The following is a 17,595-nucleotide window of genomic DNA, read 5'->3' as shown; positions in this document are numbered from 1 at the left end:
TCCATAAGTAGTATGTCTTCTTTCATCAGGTTGCTGATGTATATGTGTGATTGAATATTGAGGATGGTGTCCCTCGAAGGGGAGGGTTCTATAACAACCCTGGTGAAAATTCCATGTAATAAAAGTTAAAAACTATAACCACAGATGAATGGGACACTTATTACAATATGAGTGTTGAGCAATACATCTTAGGGGGTGTTAATTTGGTTGCTTATGGCTAAGGAAATTGGCAAAGGAAATGACTAAGGAATTTAAAGGAAAAAGGAATTTTTGGCACATTTATCTATGAAAATAATGGAAATTATGAGAAAAGGGAGGTGAAAGGTCACATGTTTCATGTAAGGAGGAAAATAAAGGAAAATAATGGAAAATGAAGAAAATAAAGGCATCATTCATAAAAAGGCTTCTGAGTCTAGGTTGGTAACCTTTAAACAGTTCATTTTTGGAGCTCTCTCATTATTCTCTCTCTCTCTCTCTCATACTCTTGGAGACTTAGATTTTTCTTGGAGCACTCTTGGAGGGTGTTGCATACTTGGATTTTTGGAGAAAGAAGGCAAGAGAAGAGTAGGAAAGCACAAGAAGGCATAAGGATCAGTAACTACATCAGATTTGTTTGCAAGTACTGAGTTGCATGTATGTTTTCTTTAATATCTTTGGCATGCAGAGCATATGCATGAGGTTTGTTGGTTGTGATCTAGCATTACCGTGGAGGATGACTGGGAAAGATAGTGGATTGCCTAGCCTTTCCATTTCCTGGATAGCCATGGCGATTGTGGGTTTATTTTCTTGTTGTGATTTTGGTTGGTTCTCATGTTTCCTTAGCTTGGGTTGAGTTATTAGTCTTGTAGACTTGGTTGGACACACGCTTTGGAGCCCTGGAAAAACTTGGGTTGAGTTAGTAGTCTTGCAGCCTGGGTTGGATAAATTCTCTAGAGCCCTTAGTGGGTTTAGTTACTAGTCTCGTAGCCTTGGTTGGAAAAATGCTCTAGAGCCTGGTAAAAGTTATGGGTTGAGTTACTAGTCCCATAGCTGGGTTGAAAAAATTCTCTCAATCCCTAGATGGTTGGGATAAAGACTAATTTGATGATGGTTTTGTGATGTCCGACGGCGAGGTGGAATGACTGTTTGATGGGTTGAGGTGGATGGCCTCTGGAAGCCCTAGATGGTTTTTCGTTGGTGCATTCTATGAGATCCAACATTCATGCTTGGAATATGGCACGAGGGTGAATGGATGAAGAGAGATTTCACTCAACCATTCTACGGTTGGGTGGAATGTGGAAGTCCCATCCCAGTTTATATTTTGCATCATTAATGAAATGTAATTTTTTCTTGTATTTCTATGAGAATTTTGATGGATTGTACATGGTTTATATGGTTGTACTTTCATGAGTATTTATGTCCCTATTATGCTTGCTACGTATGTGTTTTATGACAACAAAAATGTGTGGCTTCCCTCATGTTTATACTTGTAATTGAATGGTCAATGCATCTATGACCTAATGGATAGAATGTCAGTTGATGTGTTGAGGCATCAATGGTTCTTAGCGATTCTCAACTAAGTATGAGACCCCTATGCTCAGAAATGTTAATTACACTTCTAAATTACACGTTTGCAGTATGTTTGACAAAATGCTTGATGTGGATAGTAGGGGTCCAATCAAGGTCTTAAACAAGTATTTTGTTTAGTAACGTCATTTCCATGTTAATTTACTGATCTGAAAAGATGGTTCAATTCTGAGCAGTGACCTAGGCTCTTGGCCTGAAAAAGTGGCTCAAATCCTAGATTCACTGGCATAGCACTGATTGTTTTGGTCTTTGGTTGCTGACAGACAAGATTGTGAGAGCGACTTTGAGTTGTTGGCCACACTCATGCATATAGCATGGGAGCAACTGAGCCTCAAATTATCCAAAATTTTAGTGGGACCCCAAGGCAAGTTGTCTAAAATATTAGATTGGTTTCTGAGGGTCATGTAACTGATAATTAATGTTTGTATGGTGTGTTTACGTCGATTCCACTTACTTAACGTGACTTGGGAGGCCGAATCATATCATAGTGGCCTCTCATTGCATGTTTACTCTGGCTAGTCGTTTCCTTGGGTAGATGTTGGAGGAGGGTGTTACAGGATCATTTTATTGTCTTCCATCCATGATGATGCATTTGGAGTGGAAAATGTGTAGGAATCAGCTCACGAGACTATTTTTACTAGCAAGACCCAGTTTGGCGAAATGGGGTATAAAACCTTCCGGGAGTGTTTTGAGGCATCAAACAAAATTTTCTCAAGGTAAAAATTTGTCGCTTTAGTGAAACACATTTTCATTTTATTCTACACACAAATAACTTTCCAACGACACAAGAAAAGCATCAATCAGAGCCTGTATGAAAATGTTATGCCACTAAGAAGTTGACCTTCTTGTTTTAACACCTATAGTTCGAAAGGATGTCGTGTCAAACCCCATTATCTATGGAAAATGGGCTAGGCATGTGTTTGTGATGTAAGAGACTCTAGAAGATTATATATTATAACTCTACTAAAGAGTTGATGTAGTCAAAATTAACCACTAGTAGGCTATCAGACTGTGCTATAATCGGGCCACTAAGAGGAAGAGGTATTCCATTCTTTCGAGACCATTTTGTTCCATAGCTCAGAAAATATAGCCATGAGAGGTAGGAGGTAGAGAAGACAGAGAGGATATGTGCATTGTAGCATCCCACAAGCCATAGGCATTACTCTTTGTAATTGGATCCATATTTCCAGACAGAGAAAGAGAGTGAAGCGACCTCACCTTCTAGCTGGGTTTTCTCCTGAAAGGGTTCCCTAGAGAGCATATCTTGTGTCTTGTGTGTGTGTGTGTGCTTATTTTATCGTTATATACTTTTTTTGATAATTTCCATTTGCATGCATGCACTAATTACAGTTAAATCCACATATGTTAAATTTTAATAAATTGTAATAGCGTAGAATTTTCGAAGTTTTAATATAATATTATTAGATCTTTTGTGATGAACTATCCAGTGGAATATCCACGACAATTTACGGATCAAGTTATTCCACTGATATAGTTGATGCCAATAATTTTTTCACTAATTTAAATAAAACATAAATTTCTTAAAAGAATGTACTTATAATTTTAACATTGAAAGGAAAATTAATTGATGTTATTTTATAAATATAGAAAATCTTGAATATAAAATCTAATTCATTCAAGTTTGTAAGGGAAATTTAAAGAAATGGAGGCAACTTTACTAATCAATATGCAGTAGTTCCTATGTCTATAATGTGATGAAGAAGAAAGAACCGGATATCATGATTATTACTTGTGTACTCTACCGGGATCAATTCTACATAGATTATGCCCTTTTCCAAAGGCTTTCAATCCAATTTCTAACTAAAGTGCAAATGACTCCCCTTTTTACAAGGATTGTCTGAAGCATGGAGATATGTGTTAATACACAAGAGAAATTTAGACATTCATACAAAGAAGTGCTACACCATCATCACTTATAAGTAATATATATACTTTTAAGTGATTAGAATATAACTTTAAGATTTGCGTTGTATATTACATGATTAATTTAACAGCCTTGGGGTGTTAATTTTTCATATAACCTTTTATTATTTTGGCCTGCTCAATTTGCGTCTTATCTTTTATGGAGCTCTTCTTGTCTAGTACTTAAAGTGCCATCTTCATGAACCATTGAAGATGCACCCATTATTCTCCAAATATTGTAGTTCATCTTCCTGATATGCATCTGTGTTTTCTTCATTGTAACTGGATGTATTATCTTAATCCCTTTGACCACTTCTTGGACCTCCCCACATGCCCACAATTTTTTTCTTAAACCTGCATATTTCTATTTGTTTTGTTATTCAGTTACAAATTTTGTCTAAAGTCGTGGAATTTTGGGTGTAGATGAGAGAAGAGGATTGTCAATGCAGTTGAGAGGTGGAGACATGAGTAATAACATGAACAACAGGTCCAGTTCCAGAACCCTTTTCAGCAGCAACGTAAAGGACAAAAGCGATGCCATAGATTGGGAAATGAGGCTTGGAGGCATGTTGGTTCAGAAGAGAGATGACAGTGACATTATAGTTGGGCCTATGATTAAGATTAAGGTTTCCCATGGCTCATACCAACATGAAGTTTCGATTCCTACGTAGGCTACCTTTGGGGACCTCAAGAAGCTATTGTCCTAGGAGACTGGTTTGGAGCCTCAGGAACAAAGGCTTTTGTTTAGAGGAAAAGAGAAGGAGAATGATGAGTGCCTGCATATAGCAGGTGTCAAAGACATGGAAAAGGTGATTTTGCAATCAAGGCTGAAGTGGACAAGCTTTCGGTACAGGTTTTTGTGATAGAGGCAGCTGTGAATGGTGGAACCAAGGTTGTAGATAATAATTTTATTGTGGTAACTAAGATGCTAATGATCCAGCTACTTAAATTGGACAGTATCGAGGTAGAAGGGGAAGCTAAGGTGCAAAGAAGAATATAGGTTCGAAGGGTACATAACTATGTTGAGATGATGGATGCTTTAAAGAGGCTTTTGTTATCTTGAGGTGTACATCCCTCATGATATGAATCATCGAGTGTTGGGTGTGAGCATTGTATTATTTCAATTTCAATGGCTTTTAATAATTTCTACCTCATACTTTTTGTCATTTTAATAAATGGAAGTAGAGAAAGAGGATAAATTTTTCCAGGGAATTATAGATAAATATTTTTTTTTGTTCTAAATCTATATTCTTCAGAGAGTTGAAGATCGATATTACTTGGGAAACTGGTATGTGAGAATTTCATGTATGTTAGCCAACCAATATTGATATAGAAACATATAAAATATAATTAGTGAACATATCCCATTACAACTGATCCTATTATGTGTAAATGAATGTATGAGTGGAAGCTTTATGTTTGACCTACAGGGTTACATCAAAAAAATTCTCTCTGTATCTCCACTGCTCAGCCAAATTTTTTTCTACTTCATTATGTCAGATCAGTGTATTCACAAGATTGGATGGTTCTATGGGTTGCCTTTTTTTATATATCTATTACAAACACACATCACCGAAATTAATTGTATTCTTATAAAATGACATGACATGAGCGAGTGAACACCTCCTCAAAAAACTAGAGTGCTCAATGAAGAAATTAACGAGTGGAGAAAGAAAGTTAGAGTACACAGGTACACGATTATGTGAGAAGTTACAGATGAAACCTCTTTAAATTAGTGTAAAATCTATAATATTGAGTAAAAAATTATAACAATTATTTTCTAGAGTTCAATATAATTATTGTTGAAATACTAACTTTTCAATATTTCATCATTCAAAATTGTTTTTGGAATTTAAAATTATACAATATTCATCTAAATAACTAAAATTTGTAATATTAATACTAAATGCAATACTAAATTTTAAATATAAACAAAGTTTTGAAAATATGTAATACTCATAAAAAATGTACTTAATAAAAAATGATAAAACCTCTAGATTATGTGTCTGATAATTTTCCTAAATATATGCATCCAACATCTCTCTGCAACCAAAGGCTAGAAATATGGCATGGGAGGCAATCTCTATGGCCCTAAAATTCTGATAAACAAATACTAGAGGAAACAAGAGTGATTTGGATGAATTCCAAAGTGGCCACATAGAAATTGAAGGTCCAAATGATGAGGAGAGAGCACATGCAGTAGAGTAAATAGGGAATAAGACGCAGGCTCTTCCTAGAGTTTCAACATCCAAACGGGGAGGTAACTGGGGAATGAAACCTCTTCTCCTCTGCATCTACTTTGATGTTATCACAGTACGAAGGTCAGGATCCCCTTTGAAACTTTTTTTTTTTCCATAGAGGAGAGATGATGGTTTCTAGTGGAATGAATCGAACACTAGGTACCCCACATTCATTTTCAACGAGTTGAGCTTGAGGTTTAAAACAACAATAGGTCGATCATTGACAAAATCATAGATATTCATTATGTGGTTAAATATTATTACAGAGAACATAATTACAGAGAATAAAAAATAAGAACACAATAGAGAAATAAATTCCTATCTCAAGACAGTGTCGAACTCCTCAGTGACAAAATCCTCTAGCACCAAGTAGATCTGCAAAACCAGAAAATAATTAACCTCAAAGTAACTGAGTAAGGCTTCAAAGAAAACACTAACATAACTTGCTAAACATCAAACTGACCTAAGAACTGCACAAAAAACATTCAACACTGCGCATGTGACGTTCGATAGAGAAAAAACAATGAAAATTTGTAACAGGCTCACAACCTAGATATATATAAACATTTTTTCGGCTGAACTAAATGTTCGGTCTAAAAACCTTTTCAGCCACAAAAATTTGGCTGAAAAAATATTTTGGCCAAAAAATATACTCATCAGAATTCCCACGAACTGGCCAACAATTTTTTGCATCCTATCGTTAACTTTAATGTTATTAATTTCGGAAAAACATTATGTTTAATTGATCGGCCAAAAAAAATACTTCAGCCAAAAAAACGTACTTGGTTCGATCGAAAAATATAATAGTTCAACTGAGAAAGCACAATGATGAATTTTCCGCTGTTAATTCTCACAAAAGTGTAAACCAACTTCAAATTTCCATCCTAATTCCATTAATAAATTTGTTTAGGAGATTTGTAATTCATTCATTGTTTAATATGGAATTGACATATAACACACACATATAATATATACATAGAGAGAGGGGGTAACATTTATAAATATGATTTGGGAATGTATTGAATTCTATATATATATATATATATGATGATGATGATGATGATGATGATGATGATGATGATGATGATGGTGGTGGTGGTGGTGGTGGTGGTGGTTAACGTCCACTGAGACCAAATTGGTCTATAGGACCTATAATTTTCTTAGGTTTTAATTGTATGGCTCCTCGTCTTTCTTGGTGAGATTCGTGTTGTAGCTTTCTTTTTTTTTCTCTACAGTCTTCCAACTTCCTTTATCTTGCATATCCTTCATCTCTTCTGGTTCTTGAGACATTGGTGTCTTAGCTTCGCTATCTGTTGTGTTCTTTCTTTTGAAGATAGTCAGAGAAGAAGTTTGGTCCAGGAGATCTACTTTTCTATTAAATGAAGATTTATTTTGCGTGGTATTCGAATCCTCATAATTTTTTACGCTTGATGGGTTGTCAAGTTTGGCGGGGCTTCCCCCTGCTTGGTTTGAGAGTTGTTTCTTTCTTGCCCGATTTCTTGTGATTCGAAGTTTTCTCAAGAGTATTCTTCTTTGATGACAGTGTAGAGTTCCTTTTGTGCTCCTTCCCACTATGTAGATCTGTGATGATTTTTTCTAGCATTTTTTTGAAAGGCTTTTGGGCAATTTTTGGCTAGATGACCTGTCTCAAAGTAGGATCGACATCTGAATATGACACTTTCATAATCGAGTTTCTAGTTCCACACATAGTCTTTACTTGTTAGGTTTATTTCAGTTGGGAATCCAACGTTGAAGTCTATTTCTGCACAGATGCATGCATAGGTGGTTCTAGCATATTCCTCTGTCTTTGGGCACCTGCAGTAAAATTTACCAATTGCATTTCCAATGGCTTTTAGTGAGGAGAAATTCCAGAGATGTAAGCATAGGTTTGGCAATCTCACCGAATCTGGTGCTGAGGTTATGACTGTTGTTGAGGGATCAAATGATGGGTTCCATGGCTTCATGAATAGGCATGAGTTTTCACAAAACCAAGGGCCAAAATCTAGAATGCATTGTCTACTTTTAGGGTTTTCAAAATCTACTATAAAGAAACCCCTAGCATAGGGGTAGATATTAATTGCATCAGAAATGGCAGGCTTCCATACCTCCAAGATCCAACTGTGGATAGCTGTCAGCCATGGCCAAAAACCATTGAATCGGAAGATTAGGGCACTTCCAGAAAACTTCAGAGCCTCATCGAGTGAGGCCTGAACCACCTAGACAGTGGGAGCTGGGGCTTCACTGACGATATGGGCAAGAGCTTGCCCCCCAGAGGTGGATGGAATTGAGCTAGCAGCTATTTTTGTAATGATTGGAGCCATCTGGAGCAGAAGATACCTAGCCACAAGAGATTAGACCCCATCGCAGAAGATACCTGGCCACAGAAGATCTGAAGAGATTTCTCAAATACCGCAGAAGATCCAAAGATTCGAAGACCGCAGGAGATGATCCGAAGACCGCAGAAGATCAGAAGAGATTTCTCAAATGCCGTAGAAGAATACGTTTAAGAATACTGCAGAAGACCACAGAAGATCAGAAGAGATTTCTCCTGATTATAGATAACTTCGATATGGAGAACAGGGTTTCTGTGGTTACGGAGATCGGCGTTGGATCAACGCCCTCCTGCACAGCGGCCCTCCGAAGACCGCAAAAGATGATCCGAAGATTAGAGGTGTATAAGCATGCAGTATAATACAATACAGAAAGGATCTTGGAGGGTCACCACAGTTCGGAATCCAGTTTACTTCCTATTTATGTGTCATTTGTTCCCACGAATCCGAAGATCTGAAGACCGCAGGAAGACTGAAGATCTGAATATATATATATATATATATATATATATATATATATATATATATATATATATATATATATATATATATATATATATATATATATATATATATATATATATATATATATATATATATATATATATATAGATATAGATATATATATATATATAGAGAGAGAGAGAGAGAGAAATCAACATAGATTCATCTTAACCTAACTTGAAATCCACCAAGAGTTAAGAGGAATCAAATATGTCTAGGTATAAACATTTCCCCAATTTTTTCATTTCAAAAAAGTTTCAACCTTCAGAGGTTTTATCCCTTTAGGTGCTTGGTATATCTATAGTTAAGATGGATCTGTGTTGGTTTGGAAATAGTATTTCCATCATTATCACACTAACCTAATATTGTTTGATATTGCATAATCTCTTCTTAGAAACAATTATTCCATTGTTATCACAATAAACTAATATTATTTGATATTACACAATGTCAAGAATATTTAAAATGTAGTGATAAAAAGTTTCATCCAATTGAACATTCTAGAGACACTTGCTTCTTATTTCAAAGTTGTATTTTTTAGCATAACTTTTAAGTATTTGATACTCCATTTGTATTTTTATTTAGTATTTTTATTAAAAAGATAACAATGTTATTATATGTTTACAAGTAATAAAACAGAAATAAAAAATCCTTAAGGGTTAGATTAATTGGTCAAGTTATTATCATTAAAGAACATTTTCTTTGGAGAGGTTATAGGTTCAATTATCTCGACAACTTTAGGGTCACGCTTAGCGGTTGAGCCAACATGAAGTGATCCCTTTGGATGGATCTACTTGGTACAAATATTATGTGGATCTAGTAGTCACCAATCTCTAGGGTTCGTGAACCACATAGAAAAAAAGAAAATAAGAAAATAAAATAGAAATAAATTAATATACAAAGGAATATAATATATCTACATATCCTTTTGAATGCATAAAAAAAATGTCTTGTTGTAGAGCATGATTTTGGATAGTTTCATCTAGCATCATTCCAACTATCTTCGTTTAAAATTCTAACAATTCTATGTTATATTCTCATATAATCCTTGTTACTATATAAATATAATAAATAATGTTATATTATATAAAAAATTACTTAGAACATTAATATGTTGGATAAAAAAAATGTATTTTATACATCTGAGGAAAAATAATGAACTCAAAAAACCTACCCCTGAAAATCATTACACATTTTTTCCATTAATATTTCACTGAACCTTACATTTGATAATATGGATGTGACAAGTCTTTTATTCTTCACTCACTGCATCAATCTCCAATGTGTTATAGACATCTCTTAAAACATACTTTAGATTCTATGACTTGTCTTACAATAGCTACATGGTAAGGTTTTGCCCCTTTTAACCTTATGACTGTTTATTTCAATGTTCTCTCATAAGCTAATTATCTCATTAAACAAATCCAATGTATGTCTAGTTATAAATCTTAATTGAAAATAATAATATGCATCACTTTCTTTGTAATATTTTTTTCACACTTTATACATTAATTCGGAAGCATGTTTTGATGTAGCATTGCCTCCAAAACCATGCATTATCCTTTTATTTGTGCCTTTCAAATATTCCTTGATTTTCATTATGGATAACTCTCATTGTCTATATGAATGTCGTGGACATCCAACACTAACTATTTGTGTTATGATCTCGTATTAATAAAATTTATTTTGTATATGTTAAACCATTATCAATGAATTTTTCCCTGAGGAAAGAAATCAACCTCTCTCTCATCCCGAAGGCAAGAGTGACATTGCAGGTATTAGGCCATCCAATAATTATACTCACTTAAGAGTGTTTTTCTCAGGCTAGAATTCATTACAATAATATTCTTCTGGGAATCAAACTCAGCAAGTCATTAATGGGGATTTGAACTTAGTTGGGTAGGATAAAAATGATTCTGCACAACTACTTGAGATAACCCTAATTGATTGAAAATTTTGGGCATCCTAAGGAAATAAATCAACATCTCTCTTATCCCAAAGATCAGAGAGAGGTTTTTCATGCCTAGGTATCCCATAATATAGACTCACATAAGAGTGCCCCATATAGTTACCCTATTCCATAGCTACAACATGTCAAAATATGAGATGTGAACCTAGGTACAGAGGATTACAATGATTTTTCCTTACCACCCAAGCTAGGCTGAATTGACTAACCATTATCATTGATACATTTAATTATTTCAAAAAGAGTGTTATTGGTATACTCTTGCATAAATCCTATTCTAACATTCACAATACAACTTCTCTCGATTATATTATGTTTACAATCAAAACATTTTGATAGATCAAATGCAACCCTACTAGGAGTTTCCAATGGTATAAAAATAACTAAGTAATGAATCATGTGTTCTATGGATTGCAGGGTGTTTTAAAGGATTCAAATATTATTCTTATGTATAGTAGCCTAGCTGTCTAGTCTAGTTTGAAAAAAATCGTACATATAGAATGTAGGAAAGTATTCAATTAAAATCATTCAATTTACTATTAAAATTGGTAAATTTTTGGTGAATATGATCAATTTAATCATATCTATGTAAAAAAATAGGAGAATGTTTAACCAAATGGAAGAATATTTATCTATTTATTTATTTTCAGAAAAAATGTCCAAAATTTCGAGTTGTAAATATGAAATTGGTGTGGTTATCTAAATTGATGTTTTTCTTAACCTTCAATGGTTGTACAATGTTGTTTCACATTTAGCTTAAATGTATAACCATCATCATGTTACAGGGAAAAGTGTCTACTCATAATTGCTTATCCCACTAAGGTGTGATAGCTACCTTAGAAACAAACAAAGTAAAGCTACTTTCATTTTTCCTTTATGAAGTATAGATAGAGAAGAACAAAGAAGACCAACCTTTGTCTTGTGCTAATCTCCTGATTCGATTCCTCTCTTTCTTGATAGTCCTTCGCTACTTGTTCCCTTGCACGCCCAGCTTCACAAAGTACCTACAAGACCACAGTAGCATAGCACTATACAAGAACATGGATCTATAATCATAAACAATCTAGGATCAGATGTAAATTGACCATACAGATGCAACAAACATAAATTACACAAGAGTATGGAGGAAAACTTGAATAGCTTTTATTGATAAACAAGAAAGAGCCAAGGGGAGTTACAACCAGTTGTTCTGACCCAGCATCATTCTCTCAGCAAGGAAGCCCCTCTTCACCTCATACAAAGCTTAGATCACCCAACAATCTGATGTTTTATCTCAAGAAACCAACAACAATTCCTTACAATATTCAAAATTCCAGCCTCTAGATCTCTGGGATGAGGGATCCATATATAGATATCTGTAAGGGGGAGGAGTCAGCTTGTGATTTGATTAGTGTCTTCCCTCTGATAGTTCTTGCTTCCACTTAGAGATTGATGATCTCTTACTCATCCTTGGTCGAATTTAGAGAGGCAAGTGTCACAGGAGAAGTTTCTAGAAGCTTCCATTGCCTCTCCACCTCGCGGAATGACACTACCATTTGTCATTTCTCGCCCATCGCACCCCATAGAAGGGATTTTTGAAATTCAACGCACCCACATAGTGTATTTAGGTGAGATGCAATGCACTTGGTCTGTGGAGCAGCTGAAATGATCCTTTTTTGACCAATTTTGAGCAGTTTTTCATGGAGAACTTCTGGGAGAAGCTGTAATCAGTTGACCTTGTTCCTTTAGGGGTTAGAACAACACTTTTAGGGACTTAGGATCCCTTGGTTTATGGACATTTCATGCTTGGGGTTGCAGTGCCCAAAAATGTCTATAACAATTGCCCCCTAAAGCATGAGATCGTTATTCTTTTGATGTCGGGTGAAATGCTTTATTATGAGGACCTGAAGTTCTTTCAAGCTAGGAGGAGACCTGTAATAAGATACAATACAATACATTATCTTCATAATATTTTCATGATCTAGCTGAGGCGGGCATTCCCATGCTCAGCTTTATAAATTCATTTTCATGTACATAGGACAGACAATCGTCTAAGTGTAGACTATTGATTCTGATAGAGCCATCATCCCTTTGATTGGATGATTATCTGTGCAGCAATGATTTACATTTAATGTCTTTATTTCCCTGAATATATATCGCAGCCCGGATGGATGAAACTAGATCCGGGGTCTTCAATCTCGTTCGATCTTCACTCGAAGTACAAGTCTATCCATGTGAGAGATGTTCTGGAGTCGAACATGGAAAGACATCGCTTGATTACCAGCCAATGATGTAAGTTGTTAACAAGCGCGAGAGGAATCACCGATAATGATAATGACCCTCAAGGTACTGCAGTACAATTCACGTGGTGTGAATAAAGGACTTGGCGTCGAACACCACGCAAAATCTTTCGGTCAAAGGTCATTGATGTAAACATGTCGCCGAAAGTGAGAAACTTGCCATTGAGGCATGAAAGCTTCAAAGTACTGAATGGGGTGTTCCTAGATCAACTTCTTGGATAATGAGCTGATGTCAACAAGAAGCGATCCGTCATAGGAGGGCCTTAATGAATCCCACATCAATGACATGGAACGGAGCAAATGATTTTAATGGAGGTGAAAACGATCTGATGACATACGGTTCAGGGTGGCGGTCATGAAAGAATGGAGTGTAAATGTATTGTAGCGGGTGAGACATAGGTGAATTCTCTGAATGACTTCTCTTGAACATATCGGCGACCCTGACATGATGGATTGGTAGCATTAACCCCAAATGTGGATGGTGTGATGGGACCATGGCGATGTGACCGGTGAATGAAACAACCCTGAAAGGAACATAATGAAAAATCAAGCTGGTAGTCCCGGTTTTGGGATCCACGGAAAAAATCTCTGTGCATATGTGTTTTATGGGTTATGCTTTCGCATTGTTTATTTTCTTTGTTTAAGAATTCGTATGCAGGTAATTTCTGTATAGGGTTAAAACCTACATTTGGTATCAGAGCTGTTTTGGCTTCAAGGGGACGCCTTTGTTGTTGAGGGGTTTCGCTCGGGCCTGTGGTAGACCCTGTTCAGTGGGAGATCTGCAAGATCGATTATGGTGGTGAAAGAAGATGGCGAGCAGTGGAAGGATCGAGATTGAGAAGTTCAATGGTCAGAATTTTGAGTTGTGGAAACTCAAGATGGAGGATCTGTTGGTGGATAAAGATCAGTGGATCGCGGTAGATCCGGGTACTAAACCATCGGGAGTGACCGATGAAGAATGGAAGAAGTTGGATCGGAAGGCAAAGAGCACAATACGATTGTGTGTCTCAGATTCAGTATTGTTGAATGTATCAGGGGAAGCTACGGCGAAGGCTTTGTGGGTCAAGTTAGGGACTTTGTACCAATCTAAGTCTCTGGTGAATAAATTGTTCCTGCGGAAAAAGCTGTATAACCTGAGGATAAAAGATGGAGACTCGGTGACAGAGCATTTGAATGCGTTTAATACTGTGGCAAGTCAGTTATTATCTGTTGATATTAAAATTTCAGATGAAGATAAGTGCATCAGTCTATTGTGTTCTCTACCAGATTTGTGGGATAGTCTGGTTATTGCAATAGGTAGCAATGCAACTGCTTTGCAGTTTGATGAAATAGTCTCAGCCTTGCTGACGGAGGAGATGAGACGGAAGAATATGGAAAACCAGAATGGTGATGCCTTGTCTGTACGAGGACGGTCCCAGAACAGAAACAAAAATAAGTCATCGAGTGGGAGATCTAAATCTAGAGGGAGATCTAAATCTCCAGGAAAACCTACAAAGGTGGTGTGCTGGAAATGCGGAAAGGAAGGACACTTCAGAAGGGATTGTAAATCTAAAGCTCCTGATAAAGGAAAGGGATCTGATGATGCTCCTTCTGCAGAGGCGAAAACCACCTCAGATGAAGGTGGGGATGTGTACTTGGCTTCTTCAAGTACACATGTAGATCATGAGGCATGGTTGATTGACTCAAGTGCATCCTTTCACTTCACTCCCCATAGAGAGTGGTTCTGCGAGTATGAGAAATACGATGGTGGTGATGTATTCTTAGGAGATGATAGGAAGGCTAGAATCATTGGTCGGGGAAAAGTAAAGTTGAAGTTGCAAGGTGGAAGGGTTAGAACACTTCCGGGTGTCCTACATATTCCTGCATTGGCCAGAAATCTGATTTCTGTAAGCAAGTTGGATGATGCAGGTGTAAATACGGTGTTCGAGAAAGATACCTGCAAGATGGTTCGAGGAGCACTGATATTGATGCGAGGAGTTCGGACTGGAACTCTGTACAAACTGCAAGGTAGCACTGTTGTTGATGGGTGCAATAGTTCTATGGTTCCTGAAAATGGAGTAGAAAATCTAGTGGTCTCTGGAGAGAAGACCATGTTGTGGCATAAAAGGCTTGGACATATTGGAGAGAAGGGCCTTCGAATACTTCATAGTAAAGGTATGGTAGAAGGTATGAATGATAGCTCTTTGGATTTTGATTTCTGTGAAAATTGTGTGTATGGGAAGCAGAATCGAGTGAGTTTCCCCTCTGGTGGTAAGAGGACGAAACAGATATTAGAGCTTGTGCATAGTGATGTGTTTGGACCTGTGAAGGTTCCATCACTGGGTAAGTCTGTGTACTATGTATCATTCATAGATGACTTCTCAAGGAATACATGGATATATTTCCTTAAGAAGAAATCTGAAGTCTTTGACAGGTTTAAAGAATTTAAGGCTCTGGTGGAAAATCAGACAGAGAAGAAGATAAAGGTGCTGAGGACAGATAATGGTGGAGAATTTTGCAGTAAGGAATTTGAAGAATTTTGTAAGAAGTGTGGTATAGCACGGCAGAAGACTACTCCATAGACACCTCAGCAAAATGGAGTCGCAGAAAGAATGAACAAGACGTTAATGGAAAGGGCAAGAAGCATGCTCAGTGGTGCCAGGTTAGGACAGGAATTCTGGGCAGAGGCGGTGGATACTGCATGTTACCTGATCAACAGATCACCTTCATCAATGTTGGAGGATAAGACTCCACAAGAAGTATGGACTGGTAAGAAACCCTCTCTTTCACATCTGAGGGTATTTGGATGTGTTGCATATGTACATGTTCCAAAGGAGAAACGAACCAAGTTGGATAGTAAATCTGAAAAGTGCATCTTTATTGGGTATAAGGATGGTTTAAAGGGTTATAAGCTTTGGAACCCAGTCACACGGAAGGTTGTGTACAACCGAGATGTGGTGTTCAGAGAGGCAAAAGATGTTATTCAACATGAAGTCCAACCAAAGGAACCTGAGAAGATAGAGTTTGAGCCAAAGGAGGAAGAATCAGACTCTGCAGCAGAGGAGGAATCAGAAGATGAAGAGCCACTAACTCCGGCTGTGAGAAGATCAGGTCGAGAAAGAAGGCTGCCAGAAAGGTATAGTCCATCTGCTTTCAGTTCAAATTTTTCTTTGTCTGTTATTGATGATGATCCCAGAACTGTGAAGGAAGCAGTGGATTCAAAGGATGGAAAACTCTGGAAAGAGGCCATGGTTGATGAAATGGCATCTTTGCACAAAAATGAGGCTTGGGATCTGGTACAGTTGCCGGCTGGAAGGAAACCCATTGGTAGCAAATGGGTGTTCAAGAAGAAGACTAATGCAGAAGGAAAGGTGGAGAAATACAAAGCTCGGTTGGTAGCAAAAGGTTATTCCCAGGTGCCGGGAATTGATTTTGGTGATATTTTTTCTCCTGTTGCCAAGGTAGTTTCTATTAGATTACTTTTATCTGTTGCTGCTGCTTTTGATTTTGAGGTAGAACAGATGGATGTGAAGACAGCATTTCTTCACGGGGATTTGGAAGAGGAAATCTACATGAAGCAACCTGAAGGCTTTGTGGTGAAGGGTAAGAAAGAACTGGTATGCAAGTTAAAGAAGTCTCTGTATGGGTTAAAACAGTCACCAAGGATGTGGTATCAGAAATTTGATACATTTATACGGGGAGTTGGCTTCACCAGAAGTAAAGCAGATCATTGTGTGTATTTTAAATTAATTGGTGACCGTGTTATTTATCTGGTCCTGTATGTGGATGATATGTTGCTGGTTGGAAATGACAAAGAAATTATCGAGGATTTGAAGACCCAATTGTCCTCCAAATTTGACATGAAAGATCTTGGTGCTGCAAACTATATTTTGGGCATGGAAATTATTAGAGATCGGGCAAAGAGGAAGCTCTGATTAAACCAGAGGAAGCATGTCGAGACAATACTTCAGAGGTTTAATATGCAGGATAGTAAACCGGTGAAGGTTCCTATTCCTGTAGGTGTGAGGTTATCTGCTGAACAGTGTCCCAAGACACAAGAAGAGGAAGAGGACATGTCCCGTGTTCCATATGCAAGTGTAGTCGGTAGCCTGATGTATGCAATGGTCTGTACTAGACCAGACATTGCACATGCAGTGGGAGTATTGAGCAGGTTTATGTCAAAACCAGGGAAGGAGCACTGGACAACAGTGAAGCGGGTTTTCAGGTATTTGCGTGGCACTAGTGATTATGGTTTGTGCTACCAAGGAAGACCAGGATTGGACAGAGTGTTGGATATTCATGGTTTTGTTGATGCAGACTGGGTTGGAGATCTGGATCAGAGAAGATCTACAAGTGGGTATGTGTTTAACCTATTTGGAGGTGCAGTCAGTTGGATGAGTAAGAAACAATCTGTAGTGGCACTATCAACTACAGAGGCAGAATACATGGCAGCCACTCATGCAAGCAAGGAAGCAGTTTGGTTGTAGAGATTGTGTTCAAGTATGGGGTTAGTACAGGGAGCTATAAGAATAGACTGTGACAGCCAAAGTGCAATTTTCTTGGCAAAGAACCCTGCTTATCATTCAAAGACAAAGCACATTGATGTTCAGTATCACTTTGTGAGGGATATGATAGAAGACAAAAAGGTGTTGTTGGTAAAGGTGGACACTTTGAATAATACTGCAGATGCATTGACAAAATCTGTGAGCTCTGAGAAGTTCTCTTGGTGTAGAGAAACAATGGGTATTTCAGGTCTGGAAAAATGACTAAGCTCTCCTGTGGCCCCTTGTGGAAAGAAAACAACAAGT

The 17,595-nt window shown here is 37.1% G+C and overlaps 1 pseudogene; it reads left to right on the top strand.

Annotated features, from left to right (window-relative positions):
* Positions 1-3,932: 3,932 nt before the first annotated feature.
* On the top strand, positions 3,933-4,552 carry LOC149237239 (BAG family molecular chaperone regulator 4 pseudogene; annotated as a pseudogene).
* Positions 4,553-17,595: the final 13,043 nt, after the last annotated feature.

The sequence above is a fragment of the Pinus tabuliformis genome, chromosome 8 (assembly GCF_031772625.1).
Source record: "Pinus tabuliformis cultivar Carrire ecotype Pingquan chromosome 8, CPIR1, whole genome shotgun sequence".
Classification (NCBI taxonomy): Eukaryota; Viridiplantae; Streptophyta; class Pinopsida; order Pinales; family Pinaceae; genus Pinus; species Pinus tabuliformis.
This window is presented reverse-complemented; position numbering and strand designations above follow the sequence as displayed.